The sequence below is a fragment of the Drosophila hydei genome, unplaced genomic scaffold, assembly GCF_003285905.1.
Source record: "Drosophila hydei strain 15085-1641.00,03,60 unplaced genomic scaffold, DhydRS2 tig00000149-arrow-pilon, whole genome shotgun sequence".
Lineage (NCBI taxonomy): Eukaryota > Metazoa > Arthropoda > Insecta > Diptera > Drosophilidae > Drosophila > Drosophila hydei.
Window position 1 is genome coordinate 2576624 of NW_022045678.1, and position 21383 is coordinate 2598006.

A 21383-nucleotide genomic window follows, 5' to 3' on the forward strand; every position below is an offset into this window, starting at 1 on the left:
ATTTATTTTTTTGCTATGCCAAGACTAGACGATTGATAGTTAATAAAACAAGTTTCCATTCAATTGTCGCTGAACATAAAATTCCTCAACAATATTACTGCTGCCGTGGTGGCTGCAGAAATCGAATAATGAAAAGAAGAACAAATAGTCCAAGAGGAAATAGCGGTAGAAAGAAAAGCTCGCTAACCGACTGAGCAGAAAAATGTCACAACAATAATAAATGATAATTGATAATAACGTTTTGCTACCTTCCTTCCGACCGCAGTCAGTCAAATAAAAAGAAAGTAGTCTATGGGTGTGCGTGTGTCTGAATGTAGGAGGAAATCAATAAAAATGATGGCGACAACATTTGGCCACAATTTCAATTTTGTGGCAGCCAAGCAAAGCGAACAAAACGCGCAACATTTCAACAATTTCCGTTCGTCGTTGGCGGCAAGTGAAAATTTTCATTTTCGCACAAACCGGCGCAAATGTTTTTCTATACATTCCTCTTAGACACCTTAGACAACGCCCTTTGCCGCATTTCTATGCGACTGCACAAAGTTGGACGAAATGTCATCATTTCCGTTGAGGGAAAACTGTGCGCGCTCAACCGTCAACGTTTGAGGAGGAGGATTACAGCAAGGACGAGGGCGAGGGCGAGGGCGTGGACGAGGACGAATGGTAACTACGAGTAGCATGTCGACGGGTTATCAGTAAAACAGAAAGCGCGCACACCGGGCGAAAAGGGTTAACTAAGAGAAACCATGCAAATCCCCTTTTATTTACCCAAAAACTTTTGATGCAAAAAGCCTCAAATATATATATGTACTTATATATATATATATATATATATATGTATATATGTATTTGGTCGAATCAAATACACAGCGCGTCCGTTCGCCTCAGGACCTCTCAATGCTGCAGCGCACGGTGCCCAAACGAAGCGTGAAATTGTTAAATGAGTGCGAATGTCTGCCAAGTAACTGGATACCCGATGGGGTCCAATGCGCCGATGTGCCGATGGGCCCTAGCTGAGCTTGGACTTCTTTTGCATTTGTGTGAAATTATTGATTAAGAAAGTTTTCCTACGTGCACGCTTGGTCATCAAATATATTTATATATATATAGTATAAATCCCTCAATAAATTCAATCTAATTGAATCGCATTGAGTTTATGTGCCCGGTCTGAATGCCAATGGAGTCACGAAACATCTAATCTAGAAATTTGTAATTAAATTATGGCCAAAACAACATTTATTTTATCAAATAAAATGACTTTTGAATATCAAAATAAATCTGCTGCATTTTTGCATAATTGGATTAAAGTGTTGCATTCATATAACGCATACGCCACGTTGCACATCATTTAATACTGAAAGTATTTAAATGTTTCATAATTAAGTCGAAGCCCATTTGACAAATATTAAAATTTTAAAGCAAACTGACAACACACACATACATGTATGTGTGCTCATATGTGTAGGTCTGTTTGCAATCTTTTGAAACAAAACTGTCAAAACTGGACTAACAAGCAATTTATAACTTGTGTGAATGCCAAGGCACACAAAACGAGCAGCACACAAAAGGAGAAAAGTCTTTTTATAGTTTCAACTGCTGACCAGAGCAGAGAACAGTTACGAGTAGCGTAGGCCTAATATATGCAGCACTGGCAGAAGTAAAAGCTGCTTAGCAACTTTGACTTTTACCCATTCGAATAGACGAATGCAAATTTTTGTGCCACAACTTGAAGGACTTACATAACTTGGCCACAATCTGATTGAGGCTGCAAACAACATTTTCTGACCCTAATCAATGTGACCATTGTTTACCTACACTTCCAAACATCTGGTGCCCTCCAGCCAGCAAAACTATCCAACCAATATGCTTCAGATTTCATTTGAAGACAGTTTGTGTTCATTGAGTTGATATATGCCCAGATTAAACTCATAATGAACAGTTCAAACTGTTGCGATAACACATTGTTAGTTGCAACAAATGGCTCAGCTCTGACTTCAAAATAGTTCGGCATGAAAACCCAAATCAAACTATTGATTATTATCGGTAATAAGTAAAAGCGTTGAGGAACATACATCAAAAATGCCAAATCATTAGCTTTCGTGGGACAAGCGAACTTGACTCAGCTTGACTTTAATATACGGCTTAAAAATATGAAAGATTAATATAAATTATTTGTGATTATATCATTATATAAGTATATGTTCACATATATATAAACATTTAATAAATCCAAGAATTATGATACGAATATAAAGACTTTCATAAGGAATTTTCTATACATTTTAAATTGTATATAATTTTATAAATTATTTGAATTGAAATTTGTAATTGTAATATTGCGAATGGCAAATTTTTATTTCGTCAAATTGTAAAATTATTAAATTAAATATTTACAAATTATTTATGCATACATATTTATTATATATAATATTAATATAATATAATAAAAATAAAGATCCAAATAAGAAATAGTTAAAATAGTAACCATACATTTTAATTTACTAAATATATAAGACAATATTATTATATTATTTCGCAAGTCTAAATAAATTGCATTTCAAAATCATTTTATATTTATTTTTGTTTTAAAAGAGACTCTAATAGGAAAAAATTGTAGAGCTCTAGCTCGAATAATATAGAAAATGTTCAACATCAAAAGAGAACGTGATGACAAGCAGTACATATTAGTTATATTTATTAAAATATGTTAAAATAATAAAAAGTGACATTAATATATAAAAAATGTATATGTATAATCGCCAATAAAAATTGTGCCTTCGGTTGTTTACTTTAATAAATATATAAAATATATAAAATAAATATTGTATTTGAGTTTACAGTTTATTTATGTCTTGACCTGGGGCCAATTGTCAATTGAGATGTCTAGAAATCGAAATTTAAATTTTGTTTTTCTTCTCTAGATAAATTGTATTTGTTTTTCTAAGCTAAAACACTCAATTTGTTGGAATTAGTTTCATTAATTGAACAATGGGCGTTTTATTATAAAATGGGTATATCCATCAGTGGCCGCACTAAAGATTACTCCCCAATTGGCACTTAAATGCAGGCAAGTGCTGAGCATCAACTAAAATCCTTTTGCTGCATTCAAATCACAAAACAAATCATCAACGGCCTAGCACACACACATACGCCCAGGCACACACTCACACACACTCTTAGACTTTGTACATTTACAGGCAAAACACACAAACGGTCGCCCTGGGTGCAATTCTAAATTTTGGGCATTCAATAACGATTTACACAAAAGCCGCATATACAGACTGAAGCACACACACACTCACCCACACACACACACACTCTCACAGGCATATGTATAAAAAAAGATTTAAAATTTGACCATTAACAGGCAGCTCAATGTTTACAAATGGCAGTTGACAAGGAAAAGCAAATTCAGTTCTGTGTTTCGAATGTGCGTTTAGCACGTAAGGATTTGTTGTTGCTAGGACAACAAGCGACTGTCCTTATTCCAGTGAGAGCACTAGGCGTGGCCAGTCGTCCGATTGAGGCGGCTGCTCGATTTCGATCTAATCAGCTGCGCTCTAAAAGAAGCTGTTAACAATATTGTCAATTTTCTATAAGGAGGGGCAGGGGCAGGTTGTGCCTCTGTTTCCGGCAGCTAGTTTATTTTTATGTTGAGAAAAAAGTGAAATTTGCATAATTTTGTTTGTCCTTGCTTCTCTTCGCTCTATTTTGTTTCGGGTGGCAGGTTGTTTGGTCCCTTTCGTGTGTCCTTGGCAGAATTCTGTTCATTTTGTGGGCAGCGTTTGCCACATAAACACTTTGCTGCTGAACACTATGAATAATTAATGAGCTCTCTGTTGTTGTTGCCGGTCAAGTCGATGCTGCTGTTGTTCCCAACTTTTAAACAGGCAACCAACAAATGTTGTTTCTGTTGCCTTTTGCGTTGCATGCTTTTAGGCGCTACTCGACCAATAGGCTCATGCAATATTCGTGCAGCATTTAGGGCGCACTCTTAACTGGACTCTTGCCTTGTAATTACAGCAAATTCAAAACAGAAACATTGTCAACTCTGAACAGACTTTCATTGGCCAGAGCCAATGCTTGGCCTGATTTGATTTTTCCACTTGAAATTTGTATTCAATTTACAATTGTCTCCATGAAGTTTGAGTATTTCAATTAAATTTTTATATCATTTTGTATTCACTTACCGATTTCTCAGGCTAATTTTATATTAGCTTCTAGCCTGTCCCATGTCAGACGTATGGAATAGCAGCAAAGATGCAGCTGAAAATGCTAAGATCACTGGAGCTGAGATCACAGATGCCAAAGTGCCAATAATCCTAGAGAGACTAGATCAAATGATCAGCAAGCTTCAGCATAAGAGCTAGGATAAGGCTCAGACGACACCGCCCTCAACATATACCCAAATTATATCAAATGTGCTCTTAAATTTTTATTTATTTATTTCTATGTTCCCTTAAGTCATGTACGAAAGTTTATTAATTAAGTTATACTTAGATTAAGTTTCTAAAAACCTAGCAGGACACTAGACAATGCATAATAAATAAATAATAATAAAATATATTTTTCTGCTTTTTCTTAACTTTTTGATTTCATTTTTCAATTCAACAATTTGTTGAGCACTTGACACACACTCACACAAATCACATTCGCACATCCTCGGCTCAAAATCAAATTATGTTATTTTTATAAGCAGCCCAAAAGTATGCAAATGTTTGTTATGCACAAACATATGATTCTCTTGGTTAGAATAAACGTTGCCTACCGCACAACAACGGCAACAGGGGCTTACAGGCAAAGCAAAAAGGTCGTTAGATTGTTAACAAGTTCATAAAAAGACGCTGCTATACAAACAGGTCGCACACACACCACACACATACACACACACACACACATGTGCAAGGCACAATTATAGAAGCAGCAACTGGATCGAGGGTTGAAGGCACTTGCGCCTCTCTAAATACTACACGACGCGACTGGCTGCGTATTTACAAAGCACTTTTTGCCATTCTGCTGCTACCGCTGTCGCTGCCACTGCCGCAGCCGCTGCTGCGGCGAAGAGCAACAAAATGCAAACAGCACAAAAGTATGCTACAAAATAGAGGCCAGAGTCAAGTCAGAAGCCAGGGCTGACTGCAGCTGCTGTTTGTATGCGTCAATTGAAGTCTCTAAGAGTGTGTATTCGTGTGAGTGTGTGTTGTGGGCGTGGCGGCTACATCTATACGTATGCATATGTGCCTGTGCACAGATTGAAGTTGGCGGCTTGCATATTCAATGCTAAATTAAAGCATAAGCAAATACAATTGGAAAATCGCACAAAACCAGAAATAAATCCGCTTAAATGCAATGCAATTTTCGATGTTGTTGTTGCCTTTTAAGTGCAAGCGCTTGTTGTTGCTTTCAGCGTTATTTAATGCCTAGTTGAGCAACAATAACAACAACAGCTGCTGCGACAACAATTAAAAGCGATTTGTGACCGCAGCGAAAAGCGCTTTAATTCTATTGCCTGACCTCCACACACATACTCATGAGTGTGTGAGTGTGTGTGTGTGTCTGACTATTTAAAATTTAAAACAATGAAATTGAAATATTTGAAATATGTTTGGCCAAATTAATTAAATTCCAATAAGGCAAGCATTAATAATAATTACACGCACTTTTTTTGGCCCATCTTAATGTTTTATATTGATTATATTTGCATATTTTATTAATTTAATTTTAATATTTAATCTATTTTTTATGCAGGGTTTTTTCGCGTTTGCTAAAAAGCGCAATTTCATCATTTATTTACATTGTGTGAAGCATTTTTCAATTAAAAAGCCATTGTTCTAGTTTTACCGAAACTCTCAAGTTAAATATTGAATCAATGTTTGCAATTGATTATAACACGAGCCCGTAAAAAAATACGTGTGTGTGTATGTGCGCGCTCTCTTTTTGTTGACACAACTTAAAAGGACTTACCATCACTGCGGTATAAATATAAAATTAGTTTATATAATATTTAGCAAGTAAATATAACGAATAATTATTAATAAATATAAAAACTTATATCTAAGTTTTATTAAACCAAATATATATTTGGTATATATAATATATATCAAAATATATTTAAGTTATTTAAGAAATATACAAAATATTATATTAATCAAATAGAAATATAACATATATTATAAATATAAAAATATATTTAATAATTTAATAATTTAATTGGAAAATATATATGTTTATAATATTTTATAATCATAAATATTTATATATGAATTATTCGATTAAAGGCTTGGAAAAGTTTTAAATCCTGCGAAATTTCCAAGTGTAAATCTAAAAAAAAAAACTAAACAAAATATAGTTTTTACAATTTCACTTTTGGAAATTAATGAATCGAAATATCATCTTTGAAACACACTTATCATCGATGATAGCACCTTTTTTTGTTGACTTCAAGCAATCTGATCTTTGGTCTTTGACTTATGTTAGAAAAATAAAATATATTATAAATGAAAAAAGCTATACGATTTTGGAAATTAATATTTTACGTATATACATTTTTTTTGAGGGGTTTTATTACATTTCTACCCAATAATTTAATTCCTTTTTTTTAATCTCGTTTAATCCCAGTTTTAGTAGTCTGTAAATAAAAACAACAACTAAGAGAGATCTTACGTAAGTTTTTTAATATTTTCACTAGTTTGTATCGAGTATTAAAAAATAAAAAAAAAAATGAAAATCGCCATTACGACACCAAGATTCGAACCAACATTGCTATACAATGTGCATCAACTCTATTAATACCGCTACTTCATAATTTAAAAAAAAAGAACAGAAACAGCTTCTCTCTGCTGTATTGTTCGATGCCATTTAGTTAAGATTCTTATCCCATAGGAATAAATAATTATCCCCTTCTTAATATAACTTATCTTCATTGCCATGGTCTCCCATGGTTGAGTTTCGGTAGTGCGTATAAATTTAAATGTAATTGCATTCTGCCGTAGGCAAACATAAACACACATACAGGGCAGTTTGTATGTGTATAAATCAGACGTACACACACTCCCACACAATTATTTGTAGATACAAACTAACTTGCATTAACCATAGCCCATAGCATATAGCGTTAACATTAACGTTGATTGGCGAGCTAAAAAAGGTTCAGCTCTATAAGAAACCAATCCCTGAGACCATATTCCTGAGAAGTTCTACCATTTGTTTTTAAATAAAAAAAGAAGAAAACTGAAGAAATAATCTCTCTAAGATCTATCAAAAATTCTATTATTTATTATGATTTTCTATTACAGTTTATTAATTGCTATTTTTTCTGTGTACGACTGATTGATGGATATAACCAGCAATTCCAAATATATGACCTGCTTCTATTGAAAGCTGACATTAAATTAGGCATATTCCACTTATGGGTAATGGTGCCATATTGATAATTATGATAATGTCTAATGGTTCCAACTGGTTAAATAGAAAAATTCCATTGTTCGCATTTTTAGACAAACAAAACTAAACACACACTTTCTACAATTTGTTTGATTTGTTTGCTTTGTTTACTTCGTTTGCTTTGCGAAATAATCCAAATACTAAAACTTTTCGATGTGAGCATTAAAATCGCATATTAGGGAACAGCTGTTTAAGCTATGCAAAAACACTTTAAATGACTATATAAGCAGTTGTGTTTTGGAGAAAAGTATCATTCACAAACTGATAACTGATCTGAATAAGATGAAAGTCAAAGTAATAGTACTAAGCTGTGCCCTCCTGGCCATATGCCTTACATATCTTCCCATGAGCAATGCAGTGGCTTGTGACGCCACCGGCGGGCCTACAGGCTGTGTTGATTGTACCTTAGCCGCCAACGTAGCTGACCCTGACTGCCTTACAACAACCGTAGCTCCAACAACGGTTGCGCCTGACGGCGATACCACAACAGCAGCGACCCCAGGCGCAGTTACCACGTTAGCGCCCTCAGGTGGAAAGAAGAAGAGGATAAGGCGCAAGTGGAAGGTGGTCAGGAAGCCTGGCAAGAAAGTCATCAGGAGGCACCGCCGTGGAAAGAAATGGGACCTCCTAGGCTAATTGAATAGACGATAACTGATAACTGATAACTGATAACCCCCGAGGACCGACAACGAATCGAAATGAACTAAGATTTTATTATAAATAGATATAAGAAATTGTTACAAAATGCACATTAAATATGTTGAAATTATCATAAATACAAACTGCTTTTTCTGATTGTTAGACTAATAATGATTGATAATAGCATTTGGGAAGCTAAAACCTTAAGACTGTTACCCAAGCTTCACACTTACACAGAAAAAGATTTCACAAATGTATACCCAAAGTTGTAGGAAAGCCGAGTCTTATGGCTCCTTCTCAGTGAGTCCACCGTTCAATCATTTTAAGACTTTGGCTTCTTATGAACATAGAACTCCTCGGCAACAAGCCCCGCCATGTTGCAGATCTAAATTAAAGAAGCAGCTGACAGAATTCGATATCAATTCGAATTGCGATTCTTCGAATAGATTAGAATGCCGCATTTGCTTTGCTTGAAAGGATATTCAACAACTCTTGATTCCCATTTCCAAGTCAAAGATCAATCAACGTTTGACAGTTTCCAATGTATTACGTATACGTAATGCGTATTATGTAACGTATACGTAATATATTATGTTCTTCAAAAACAATAATTTCCCAAAATGAGTATAGAATCGCCTATTAAAAGTGGGTAATTTCTAAACAGCCCATTCAAAGAGAAACTCACCGTCAATCATGTTGACACCCAGAAGTTGTTGTATTTTGCGAGTGGCGGGGCGCTCGCTGTTGGTGCCTGCAACGAGAGAAGGAAAAGTTTTAATTAAATAGCAAATATTTATGCAGTATTTATGCAAATAATAAAGGCGAAAACGGAAGTTTTTCAAACCTAAAATTGCTGTAAAATATTAAACAATTAAGTGGAAGGGAATGCTGGCGCACAAGTGTTAATAATTGAAATACACGTAGCTGGCGAACTTGCTGAACAAATAGGCGAGGCGAACTTTTTGCCTGCGGCCAATTAATAATAAATCGTCAGGGGGAAATCAAAGTCAGAGTTTGGAGGCAAGCGTGCCGCATGCCGCTTGCCTCCAAACTTCAACTAATGACGCGCTCCATTTGGGACGAACCACGTGCAACAACAAATTAGCGCCACGAAACAGGGCCACAAAACTTTGCGCAGCTAAAGTCAAAAGGTGGACAAGACACACGAGATAAAGGTGCAAAAGAGGATGAAGAAAAAACAACAACAAGAAGAAGAAGCAAAACTTTAGCGAAGGCTTCAATGGGTCTTAGCAACTGTTGCGGACTTGGCGCTTGATTAAGCGCGTCCAAAAATTTTAGGGACCATTGCCCAGGCCCAGACCAGGCCTTCATCTATGTGCAGGCTCTTCAAGTTTTTGTTCGCGTCACGCGGCCTGATTGATAAGGTAAATTTGACCCGGACTTTGGACAAGGTGAACGCAAAGTGTTTCGAAACAATTTGTTAAGGTATTTTCGTGGTTTTGAAATTATGAATAGGCTACGGCATCTTAACTACACTTTGTTACTCATTGTTAAATTAAATCAAGCTGCTTTGTTGGCCAACAGAACTGGGGCTACTTTAGCCTAATTGCATAACTCAATTATCCTGCCAGGCACTGAGCCCGGTTAGGGTCAGTGTTTTCTTTCAAGACCTTAATACAAAGTAATGTGCAAGAAAAGCGGCCGAAATGCAATTTAGGAATTTAAGTTAAACTAAATTGAAGAGCAAAAGGCTCTTCAATCAAGCAATTTCAATCGTGAATTCCATTCGAAATTCCCATAATGCTGCCGTCTAATTTTAAAAAACTATTTTGCAACAGCCTTGACTGGCTGCCAGTCTTATTAATCCCGCATCGAAGAGGAACAGAAGCTCATCAATCAAATGCCCTGTTAATGCCTAAGCCCGATAGCCAATCTCCGAAGTTGGCCCAACAATTTACGCACATAAAATGTATATATAAATAAATAAGCATAAAACTGTGAAGCTCGAGTTCAAACGGCCGAAATTGTGTTCGACTGAAGATTAACCAAGCTCACGCCCAAGTCCACCCCCACTCCCACACCCATTCAAGCAACGCCCACCCAAATATCAGAACTCATTTTGACACGCATCAAAAGTGAAAAAACTGACAGCGTGAAGAATTGTTCAACAGAATTGAATTCGTACCTGAAGGCGTTCGTTTGATTGATTCGCATATTGCTCACAATGATGATAACAAAGATGCTACTGCTGCTGCTGCTGTTGCTGTTGCTGTTGCTGTTGGTGCTCATTGGCTTGAATTGATATTTTGCTGACACTAGCCACAAGTTCAATTAGATTGCCTAATCAATTGTGAATGCTGAGCTGTCTGGCGGCCTAATTAAATTTTCTAATCGACTTGCCTCCAAATTGTGTGGCAAGTGCCACAGAATTGAATTCAGCTGATTTACGCAGCGGCGCACACTTTCTGGCAATGTGGCTTAAGTAGTCCAGCTAATAAATTATTTGCTCCCAGTGAAAAAAATAAGCAAACTTGCGACGCATAAAAAACACTCTCGCATCAGGCCCAAAGGCAGGCAATGCTTTATGTTGTTTATGTGCAAATTGTTTTCTGCTGTTTATTTGCTTTTATTTTCTTCTTTTTCATTTTTTTAGTGTTATGATTTATGCCTACACCAAGCTGCCACGCCCCGGTCATAATTTATGCCCGTGCACAATAAAAAAGAAATGGAAATGCTCTCGAGCAAACCTTGAAAAACATTTGTATAATTACTCAGCTGAAATAAAAGCTCACTCGGGCTTTATAGTAAAGAGTTCTCAAATTACTTAATGATATGACCTCGTATGCATACATGGCTAAGCCAATGTAGAAGCCAAACAGGGCCAAAAAGGATTTAGTTGCTTAGTGGAAGTTGCCATTGAAAATTTTGGGATATTAATGAGGGACATAAAAAAGTCGGTTAGCTGAGAAAAGCATTTTGCTATATATATATATATATATATATATATATATATATATATATATATATATATATAATATTTAAATATATATTTCGTTTACTATATATATATATATATATATATATATATATAGTAAACGAAATATATATTTAAATATTATATTTAAGAAGAGCTTCATCGCTAACCAGAGCTCTGCTTCTCCCTCTCTCTTTAAGATCAATATTCTTTAGATGTGTCTTCCCCTTCTCTGGGTTTCTCTGACAGAATTCTTTATTTATAAGAGCCTTTCCTCTCTCTCATTTTTTACAATGTATTGTCTCTCTCTTAAATACAATCTTGTCGACTGCCAAGTGCTCCATCACGAACATGGAAACCTTAGGCTCTCTGTCTCTCTCTCTCTCTCTTTATCAGTCTCTTCCACTCTGTCGCTTATATTATATGTATCATCTCTTTCTTCAAGTCTTATCCTAAGACTGGTGACCTCCTCTTGCCCACTCTCTCTCTCTCACACTACATCTATGCATATTTTTTTTTTAATTTCTCTTTCACCATCATGGAGCCAGTCTTATTGGCAGCTCTTCATACATGACAGCCACACGCACACACACACGTTACCTCAAGTTTCTGATAGCTTCATTTTCTCCCCTTCACCTTCATTGCAGGAAAAGAGCATAAAGAAATGTGCCGCCTAGGAGCATCCTACAAATTTAAAATAAATCACAGCCTACCACAAGGATGCAGCTCCTGCATCGCCTGCCAGCGAACGAAGATGGCATGCATAATTAGAGCAACCTGTCTGCTGGAATGAATAAATTTGCGCCCTGAATGCGCCTCATATGCGTACACTTGAACATGAATGCGCAGCTGAGGCAAACTCAACTCCGAATACCCATATATATGTATGAATAACAGCATGTGTGTGTGTGCTATGTGCAGAAACTGCAGAAATAAATAGTTTAAAAAAATAGAGACCACAATATAAAAATTGAACTAGCTTAAAGCCTTGTAATTATACAAAGTTTTTAATATTTTTAAATAGTTGTTTTGCTCATACAAGAGACTTAAGTGTTGAATTTATTAAACATTTGTTTTATAACAAAAACAACGAAGCTTTTAGAGCCGAAAAAAACGAAGTATAGCTTGAGCATTGAGTGATATCTTTCAGCAAGTATTATAAAGTTACTTAGATTAATTATTTGACGCAAAGTTGAAACTAATTTCTTAATATTATTATATTTCAATTTATACATAAGTAATATATTATATTACTTATACATATATATAAGTTATGTAATAGCAAGAGAATATTCCTATAGGAAGAGTTTAGTTATGCTTCAACAATAGCTTAAAAAATCATTTATTATAGCAAATATATCCTTACATCAATAGGAATCTGCTCAAATAGCAGTCACAGAATTCTGCACAAGGAACAATTAGTTAATTGGAATTATTGTTATTACACATTTGTTTCGATCAAACTTCAAATACCGTTGAATTAGCTCTTAGTCAAGCCAAGTAAGGTTCTGGTAAGTGATTGCCAAATGAGAAGTATCAAATATGAATTTCATGATACAACTGACATTCAGACTATTTCCTTGATTACAGCTTAACTGCGAATGGGAAGCTGTCAAGTGTGTAAAAAGCCATTTGAGCAGAGCTTCTACAGCAACATGTTCATATCCTGGCAGTTTGATTGGGAGGCGAAGTCAAGAAAATTAGAAAGCTGAAGCTCGCTTTTTCAACACCAACTGCAAAATAGACAACTTCGCCTCCTATCAAACCGACCAGCAAAATCTCCCACACAGTTCGTATGCTGCAATGGCCAAAAATAAAATCTATGGACCAATCCACTCACCCATGTGAACCCTCCCTGCACGATGACACCAGTCTCTATACCTCCTAATGACTTCATGTGTCGCCTCCCAGCTGCCAGAATGTTTGAACTGACCGAATTTCATAATGCTCGCAGTAAACTAACCAGATGACCCCACAGGTTTGCCTGGCAATCGCACACTAAACGCGTTCAGCCACGAACATGTGGATGGCTCTATATCAGGATGGAAAGGATCAAATGGACGATCTACTGTTCAGGCATAAACTTCTGGGAGATTCTATTTTACAACAGGAAATATATGATTCTTCAACGAAATGAGACTCCCACAGTGACCTGAGCATCTTATCGTTGAACACCTGTTGAAGTGTTCAAATGAACTGCGGAGTAGCATTTAGAAATTTACAAACATCTTCAGCGTCAAGCCGTCGTGGGCTTCAATAAATATAAGATTTCATGTAAGAATTCCACATAAAGAGAGTCGCTACTGCTGCGCGAATTTCAACCCAAAAATTTCAAATTTCTCAAACGAAATCACTACGAAAATGGACTGGAGCTACGTGATTTGTGGGAACCTCAAAGCTACAGAAAAATCTAATGATTCTCACAGACCTAGAACTCATTGGACGACCCAGCTCCAAACGCCACATGTTCTGACTACGCACTAACAACAGGTAAAAGCTGTGTGAACCATGACATCCTATGGACCAGCAGGGAATCAGGTGAAATTAGAAATACTGTAGAATAAAATACTACAAGCAATAAATAGGTATAGATTTAAGATGCACTTACTGACTTCCTGTCTTACTCACTCAGGTTTAGAGACAATAAGCTGCAGCATATTGAACTGTATAAAGGGCAAAAAATAGCACCTCAAACTTCAATGTCAAGTGTTTTTAAAATCTAATATATATATATTATGCGAAAGTCAAGGTGACTTCCAAAAATAAAAAAAATGAAGAAGTAGTAGGCAAGTAAGAGTACTCTAGTCAAGGCTTATTGATGGAAATGATGGAAAGACAAGTTCTTGAATTTCTTTGAATAAAATTAAACAGAAACAAGTTTATTAACTGTGCATTGCAGTAATAGGAGATTATCTGGTTAGGACTCATAGGCTTGCCGCTTGAGCGAGCCGCCAAAAACTGTTGCACGCAATTATGTATAATTATTTTTTAAGGTATTCGCCCAAAGCCATGCAAATTGCTGTCTTTAGCCGCAGTCATTGCCACGCTTAGTGCATTCACTTCAGCCAACAGGGAATAAATACCAAAAATCCAACAATTTGTGGACATTTAAATTATAATTATGTCTGCCTGTGTGTGTCGCTGTCAAGCCAAGAGTTTATTATTTTTCACACACTATTACACGTCAGCCAACTGGCAGTTGGCTAATAGACCAGGCGATGGTGATTAAAAGTCTTAATGGGCCGCATTGTCTTTGCTAAAAGCTGAGTCTCTGGAAGCTGCCCGAGCTCTATTGAGTGCTTATTGATATTTATGGCCAAACGAGCCGGACTTAGTTGGCCACTTAATATGTTTAGCAGTGCGTAGAATTTATGGCCTCGCCTAATGGCTAATTCTGGCACACGAGTGCATTATTATATACATAGATGTGCTATATATGCTAGAAACTTTAGACGTTATATGACTTCTCTGGTTTATGTCTTGCATTCCTTATATATATATATATATATATTTATATATCGAACTGAGCACTTAGATGGAAACATTTTGGCATCAGCGCGCAGGTTAATTGAAATACGTTCATGTGCTCGTGAGCCAGCTTCAATTATGCATTCTTTTCCACGCACGTCAAATTGATTATAACATAATTTAATTGTATTTCACACACGGCTGCTATATTAAGCATTTCTGTGTCCATTGAAAACACGCTCATTATATGCGTATATCCAATGATAAACAGACACGAGCATTTTAAAATAGGTTTCTGGTCCCCGAGCAAGTTTATATCTCGTTTGGCATTTTCGACTGTTGTTGACATTAATTGCCAATTAATTTTGCTGCTGCAACATTAACAGAATTCAATAAATTAATAATTATTTGCACTCTTTGAAAACAAATATAAATGCATATACGATTAACAGCTGGGTAAGTTAATTAAGCGAATTGTCAAATGCAAAAAGTTCTCTAATGGGCAAAAATACTTTATTTCATGCCTTATAGCCTTGCTAACAGCTTTTTAATCGTTAGGTCAGCTCATATACAAAAACAGAAGAAGAAGAAGATAAAACTTTTTAGCTTCGTTTGATAGAAATTTAATAGGCACAAAAGTATGCCACAGTTTTTTCCTTCGAACTTTAAACGATGCCCAAAAGTCAAACGTGCAGAAGATATGACAAACACTTGAGGTCTAAGCATAAGCGAATGAAAGCAGAGAGATAGAAAGAGAGCTAAAGAGAGTGATAGAATGAGAGAGAGCTACAGAGTTGAGTAAATAACTGCACATTAGGCAAACGAAAAGTTGGGGATTGGTTGGGGCAAAAATCACTCATACGCACTATCTAACAAGCAACGAAATAGAAAGAGAGCGATAGGTGAAGTGTAGGAGCTGAGAGTGGATACAGCCACTCACACCCCTCCCCCACACACACACACACAGACAGACAAATTTATTTACGCTTCAATGCAATTGTTTTGGCATCTGTTTTGCGAGGTGTTGGACTCGGCATCATTTTTATGCATTTTCCTTTTCGCTTTTTTACTTTTCCTTGCTCTACTAACGAGAAGCATTTGCAGGACACATCATAAGCTGCTATTCCGATACGTAGCATTAAAGCATGCATAAAGAGCCAAACACACAAACACACTTAGACGATACAGAAATAAAATAAAAGTTTCGCTTTTGTTGTTTGTCTGTTTGTCTGTTTGTTGAACTGAAGTCAATTTATGGCTTGAAACCCGCATAATTTCATTTTGTTTAGCCTGACTTGATTTGCGCAGATAATATGCTAGGCTATAAAAGGCCTGACCTGCAAAGAATTTGGCTTTTTATGCGTTATGCTCATGCGTTAGTTTGTTGTTAAGCTCGTAAAATAAAGAGCATAATTAAAGTGGCTTTCATGAGCACATCAACTTTTCAAAGAAATTTCATGTGCAGCGTCACAAAAAGAGCGAACTTTATTTAAAATATAAAAATTAAAAAGAAATTCATTTTCGATCGACCGATTCAGTCAATGGCTGTCGCCTGCTCGCAGTGTTCACGACTTCAGCTTGCTGCAACTACAAACTTAAAGTAAACTACAGCAGTCGCTGCAGCAGCTGCAGCTGCAGCAGTGGACTGAAAGGTAGGCAGATGAACACTTTTTCGGCATTGGCTTTAATGGTTTTAGTTAATCCAGCGCCCTTTTCATGGCTTATCTCTCACGCTATTAGTTTTGATAAATGGTCTATCGATGGTTTCCCTTTTCTTCCTTGCTGAGCCCATTGAACTGCAAAACTGTAGGGTATACTGGTTCTGTGCCCGTGTATGTTAAAGTCAGAAGGAGGCGTGGCAGACCCCGCTTAAACTCATGCTCACGACGTCGAGTTGATCTAGCTCTGTCCGTCTGTCTATCCATCTAAAACTACTCTTTTAAAAGCTTGTAGACTGAGCATTGCTTCTATAAGCTGTCCAAATTGGTATTCGTATTGGTAAAACAACTTGATAACCATGAAATCTCGTAGAGAACTTCTGAATAAAATTTAGATATATATCTAATCCCCTAGGTGACGTGGCAAATCGGAAAAGTCTGCACTTAACAACTGTCGCCTGTTGACTCGTTCTATAGGTTTACCAGAAGATAGACATGCCGTTGAAGGTGTTGCATATCAGAAAGAAACTATTTTTCATTATTTTGAGCTCAACGATTCAGCGGATTTGTTACTGCAGACTTTCTCTTCAGATCTACCAAAAATGCTTAAACTGTTTTTGGACGCGTCTGAATGCAACATCTTTCATAATTCATTTATATAACTATCGAAGGAAAAGTAAAGTGCTAAAATTATTATAATCCATGAATCACAAAATATTTCTATTAAATTATAAATAACTTATAAAAAAATTTAAAAAAATATATATAAAACACATCTATACCCAATTACCCAATTACCATGTGTTCAGAGAGGCCCTGATCAATTCGAAAACAGTGAATTCAATCAGACAAATGGTAATATAGGACAAATCAATGACCCGAATTTTGCATTCACTAATTACTTTCAAATTATGTCACCCTTAAAACATTCTAGCTGGATAAATAGTGAAGAGCACCAAATATCAAATACAAATGACACACATAAGCATTAGGAAACAGCTGTTTAAGCTATGCAAAAACACTTTGAATGGCTATATAAGCAGTTGTGTTTTGGAGAAAAGTATCATTCACGAACTGATAACTGATCTGAATAAGATGAAAGTCAAAGTAATAGTACTAAGCTGTGCCCTCCTGGCCATATGCCTTACATATCTTCCCATGAGCAATGCAGTGGCTTGTGACGCCACCGGCGGGCCTGCAGGCTGTGTTGATTGTACCTTAGCCGCCAACGTAGCTGACCCTGACTGCCTTACAACAACCGTAGCTCCAACAACGGTTGCGCCTGACGGCGATACCACAACAGCAGCGACCCCAGGCGCAGTTACCACGTTAGCGCCCTCAGGTGGAAAGAAGAAGAGGATAAGGCGCAAGTGGAAGGTGGTCAGGAAGCCTGGCAAGAAAGTCATCAGGAGGCACCGCCGTGGAAAGAAATGGGACCTCCTAGGCTAATTGAATAGACGATAACTGATAACTGATAACCCCCGAGGACCGACAACGAATCGAAATGAACTTAGATTTTATTATAAATAGATATAAGAAATTGTTAGAAAATGCACATTAAATATGTTGAAATTATCATAAATACAAACTGCTTTTCCTGATTGTTAGACTAATAATGATTGATAATAGCATTTGGGAAGCTAAAACCTTAAGACTGTTACCCAAGCTTCACACTTACACAGAAAAGGATTTCACAAATGTATACCCAAAGTTGTAGGAAAGCCGAGTCTTATGACACCTTCTCAGTGAGTCCACTGTTCAATTCTTTTAAGACTTTGGCTTCTTATGACGCACCCACTGGGTTTAAATTTGAACATAGAACTCCTCGGCAACAACTGCCAAGCCCCGCAATATTGCAGATCTAAAGTAAAGCAGCAGCTGACATAATTTTGTTCAGGCATGAACATACTGTAGTATATTTAATAACGTATTCATAATACCCGAAGCAATGTAGAGTATTCTACATATAAATGCGTCATATGCCTAACATATGATAGTGTATACTAAATACGCATATAGTGACATTTGTCCCTACGCATGAACATAGAGCGAGCGCTAAGATAAACAATGGGAATATGATCAGCCACTTAAGTGTGGTCTGACCAGCAGCGTGGGAGATGCCGCGTACGCACTTTGCCTAAAGTATATGCCGCTTGCCTAATGTTTATGCCATATGCATATAAGTATATACAAGCAATATATATGAAGCTACATAGCGGAGAGCATAGTATGTCTCCCGCTTGGAGCTCCACTCATTACATAATGTACTTAGGTTAAGAGACGAAATACGCATGAGCCAGGGTATAAGAACTCTTGCTCAGACAAATAAAGATCATTACACAACTGAACACCACCATAGTTATATGTATTCACAATTTAGATAAATTGTGTTCACTTGGCGCTGCTTTAACAAATTGAGCAAACATTTTGTTTGATAACTTCTGTGTCATTTAGCGGATTTCAAGAAAATGTTCTGCATATAATCTACATATTCTATTGGTGCAATTGTCAGCTTGGCAAAAATGCAAACTTCTTTCCATATTGGCCCAATTTTCAACTGAACTTGGGGAATTACTAACTGGATTTCGATAATGTTTTTAATTGATAAAATTTACGAATGCAAATTATGAATAGTCTTTTAATATAATTATATATATTTATATTTTCCTTTGAGCTTGTGTGTAAAAGAAACTAATTTGATGCCCTGCTTTGCTTGAAAGGATATTCAAAAACTCTTTTGATTCCCATTGCCAAGTCAAAGATCAATCAACGTTAAACAGTTTCCATAATATTACGTATACGTAATGCGTATTATGTTTCGTGTACGTAATATATTCTGTTTTCTTTAAAATCAATCATTTCTATTCGCTTCGTACATATACACATACGGACATACAGGGCTCAATCGACTCGGCTTGTCGTCCTGCTCAAGAATATGTATACTTTTGCCTGTTACATACATTTGCACAAAACAAATTTTCCCTGATTTCGCATTTTCAATGGGATCAGGGTATAAAAAAGAACTTAAAAAGCTCCTCCCTGGCACTCGACTACGAACCTAGAGATTGTGAAAGAAGTTGCATATCTCAACTTAAGTAGCAGCTGACAAATCAAGCTCAATGCAGTCGCAATTTCCATTCTTGGAATAGAAAAGAATCGATTCCTATCATGAATAAATATATACATTCAGTTTAACAAAACTATTATGACCATTTTGAATGGGTTTGGAGTATAAACGGTAAATAACTATATTGTTTATATAAAATGCTTGAGCTACAGCGACTATGCTGTATTGTTCGATGCCATTTAGTTAAGATTCTTATCCCATAGGAATAAATAATTATCCCTTTCTTAACATAACTTATCTCCACTGCCATGGTCTCCCATGGCTGAGTTGTTTCAGTAGTGCGTGTAAATTTGAGTGTAATTCTGCCGTAGGCAAACATTAACACACATACAGGGCAGTTTGTATGTGTATGAATCAGACCAACACACTCCCCCACAATTATTTGTAGATACAAACTAACTTGCATTAACCATAGCCCATAGCATATAGCGCTTAAAATGGGATCATAAGACTGACGTTAACATTAACGTTGATTGGCGAGCTAAAAAAGGCTTAGCTCTATAAGAGACCAATCCCTGCGACCATATTCCTGAGAAGTTCTACCATTTGTTTTTAAATAAAAAAAGAAGAAAACTGAAGAAATAATCTCTCTAAGATCTATCAAAAATTCTATTATTTATTATGATTTTCTATTACAGTTTATTAATTGCTATTTTTCTGTGTACGTTCCTTTAGACTGATTGATGGATATAACCAGCAATTCCAAATATATGACCTGCTTCTATTGAAAGCTGACATTAAATTAGGCATATTCCACTTATGGGTAATGGTGCCATATTGATAATTATGATAATGTCTAATGGTTCCAACTGGTTAAATAGAAAAATTCCATTGTTCGCATTTTTAGACAAACAAAACTAAACACACACTTTCTACAATTTGTTTGATTTGTTTGCTTTGTTTACTTCGTTTGCTTTGCGAAATAATCCAAATACTAAAACTTTTCGATGTGAGCATTAAAATCGCATATTAGGGAACAGCTGTTTAAGCTATGCAAAAACACTTTGAATGACTATATAAGCAGTTGTGTTTTGGAGAAAAGTATCATTCACGAACTGATAACTGATCTGAATAAGATGAAAGTCAAAGTAATAGTACTAAGCTGTGCCCTCCTGGCCATATGCCTTACATATCTTCCCATGAGCAATGCAGTGGCTTGTGACGCCACCGGCGGGCCTGCAGGCTGTGTTGATTGTACCTTAGCCGCCAACGTAGCTGACCCTGACTGCCTTACAACAACCGTAGCTCCAACAACGGTTGCGCCTGACGGCGATACCACAACAGCAGCGACCCCAGGCGCAGTTACCACGTTAGCGCCCTCAGGTGGAAAGAAGAAGAGGATAAGGCGCAAGTGGAAGGTGGTCAGGAAGCCTGGCAAGAAAGTCATCAGGAGGCACCGCCGTGGAAAGAAATGGGACCTCCTAGGCTAATTGAATAGACGATAACTGATAACTGATAACCCCCGAGGACCGACAACGAATCGAAATGAACTTAGATTTTATTATAAATAGATATAAGAAATTGTTAGAAAATGCACATTAAATATGTTGAAATTATCATAAATACAAACTGCTTTTCCTGATTGTTAGACTAATAATGATTGATAATAGCATTTGGGAAGCTAAAACCTTAAGACTGTTACCCAAGCTTCACACTTACACAGAAAAGGATTTCACAAATGTATACCCAAAGTTGTAGGAAAGCCGAGTCTTATGACACCTTCTCAGTGAGTCCACTGTTCAATTCTTTTAAGACTTTGGCTTCTTATGACGCACCCACTGGGTTTAAATTTGAACATAGAACTCCTCGGCAACAACTGCCAAGCCCCGCAATATTGCAGATCTAAAGTAAAGCAGCAGCTGACATAATTTTGTTCAGGCATGAACATACTGTAGTATATTTAATAACGTATTCATAATACCCGAAGCAATGTAGAGTATTCTACATATAAATGCGTCATATGCCTAACATATGATAGTGTATACTAAATACGCATATAGTGACATTTGTCCCTACGCATGAACATAGAGCGAGCGCTAAGATAAACAATGGGAATATGATCAGCCACTTAAGTGTGGTCTGACCAGCAGCGTGGGAGATGCCGCGTACGCAC

General features: G+C 36.5%; 1 protein-coding gene across 1 annotated transcript in view; it reads right to left on the minus strand.

Annotated features, from left to right (window-relative positions):
• The window catches only part of LOC111603983, a 188527-nt gene that overhangs the window by 129016 nt on the left and 38128 nt on the right, over nucleotides 1-21383 (minus strand). Inside the window, exon 2 of the mRNA XM_030223223.1 lies at nucleotides 8768-8833. The gene's annotated coding sequence lies outside the window, so the exon portion shown is untranslated. The remainder of the gene's footprint in view (nucleotides 1-8767; nucleotides 8834-21383) is intronic.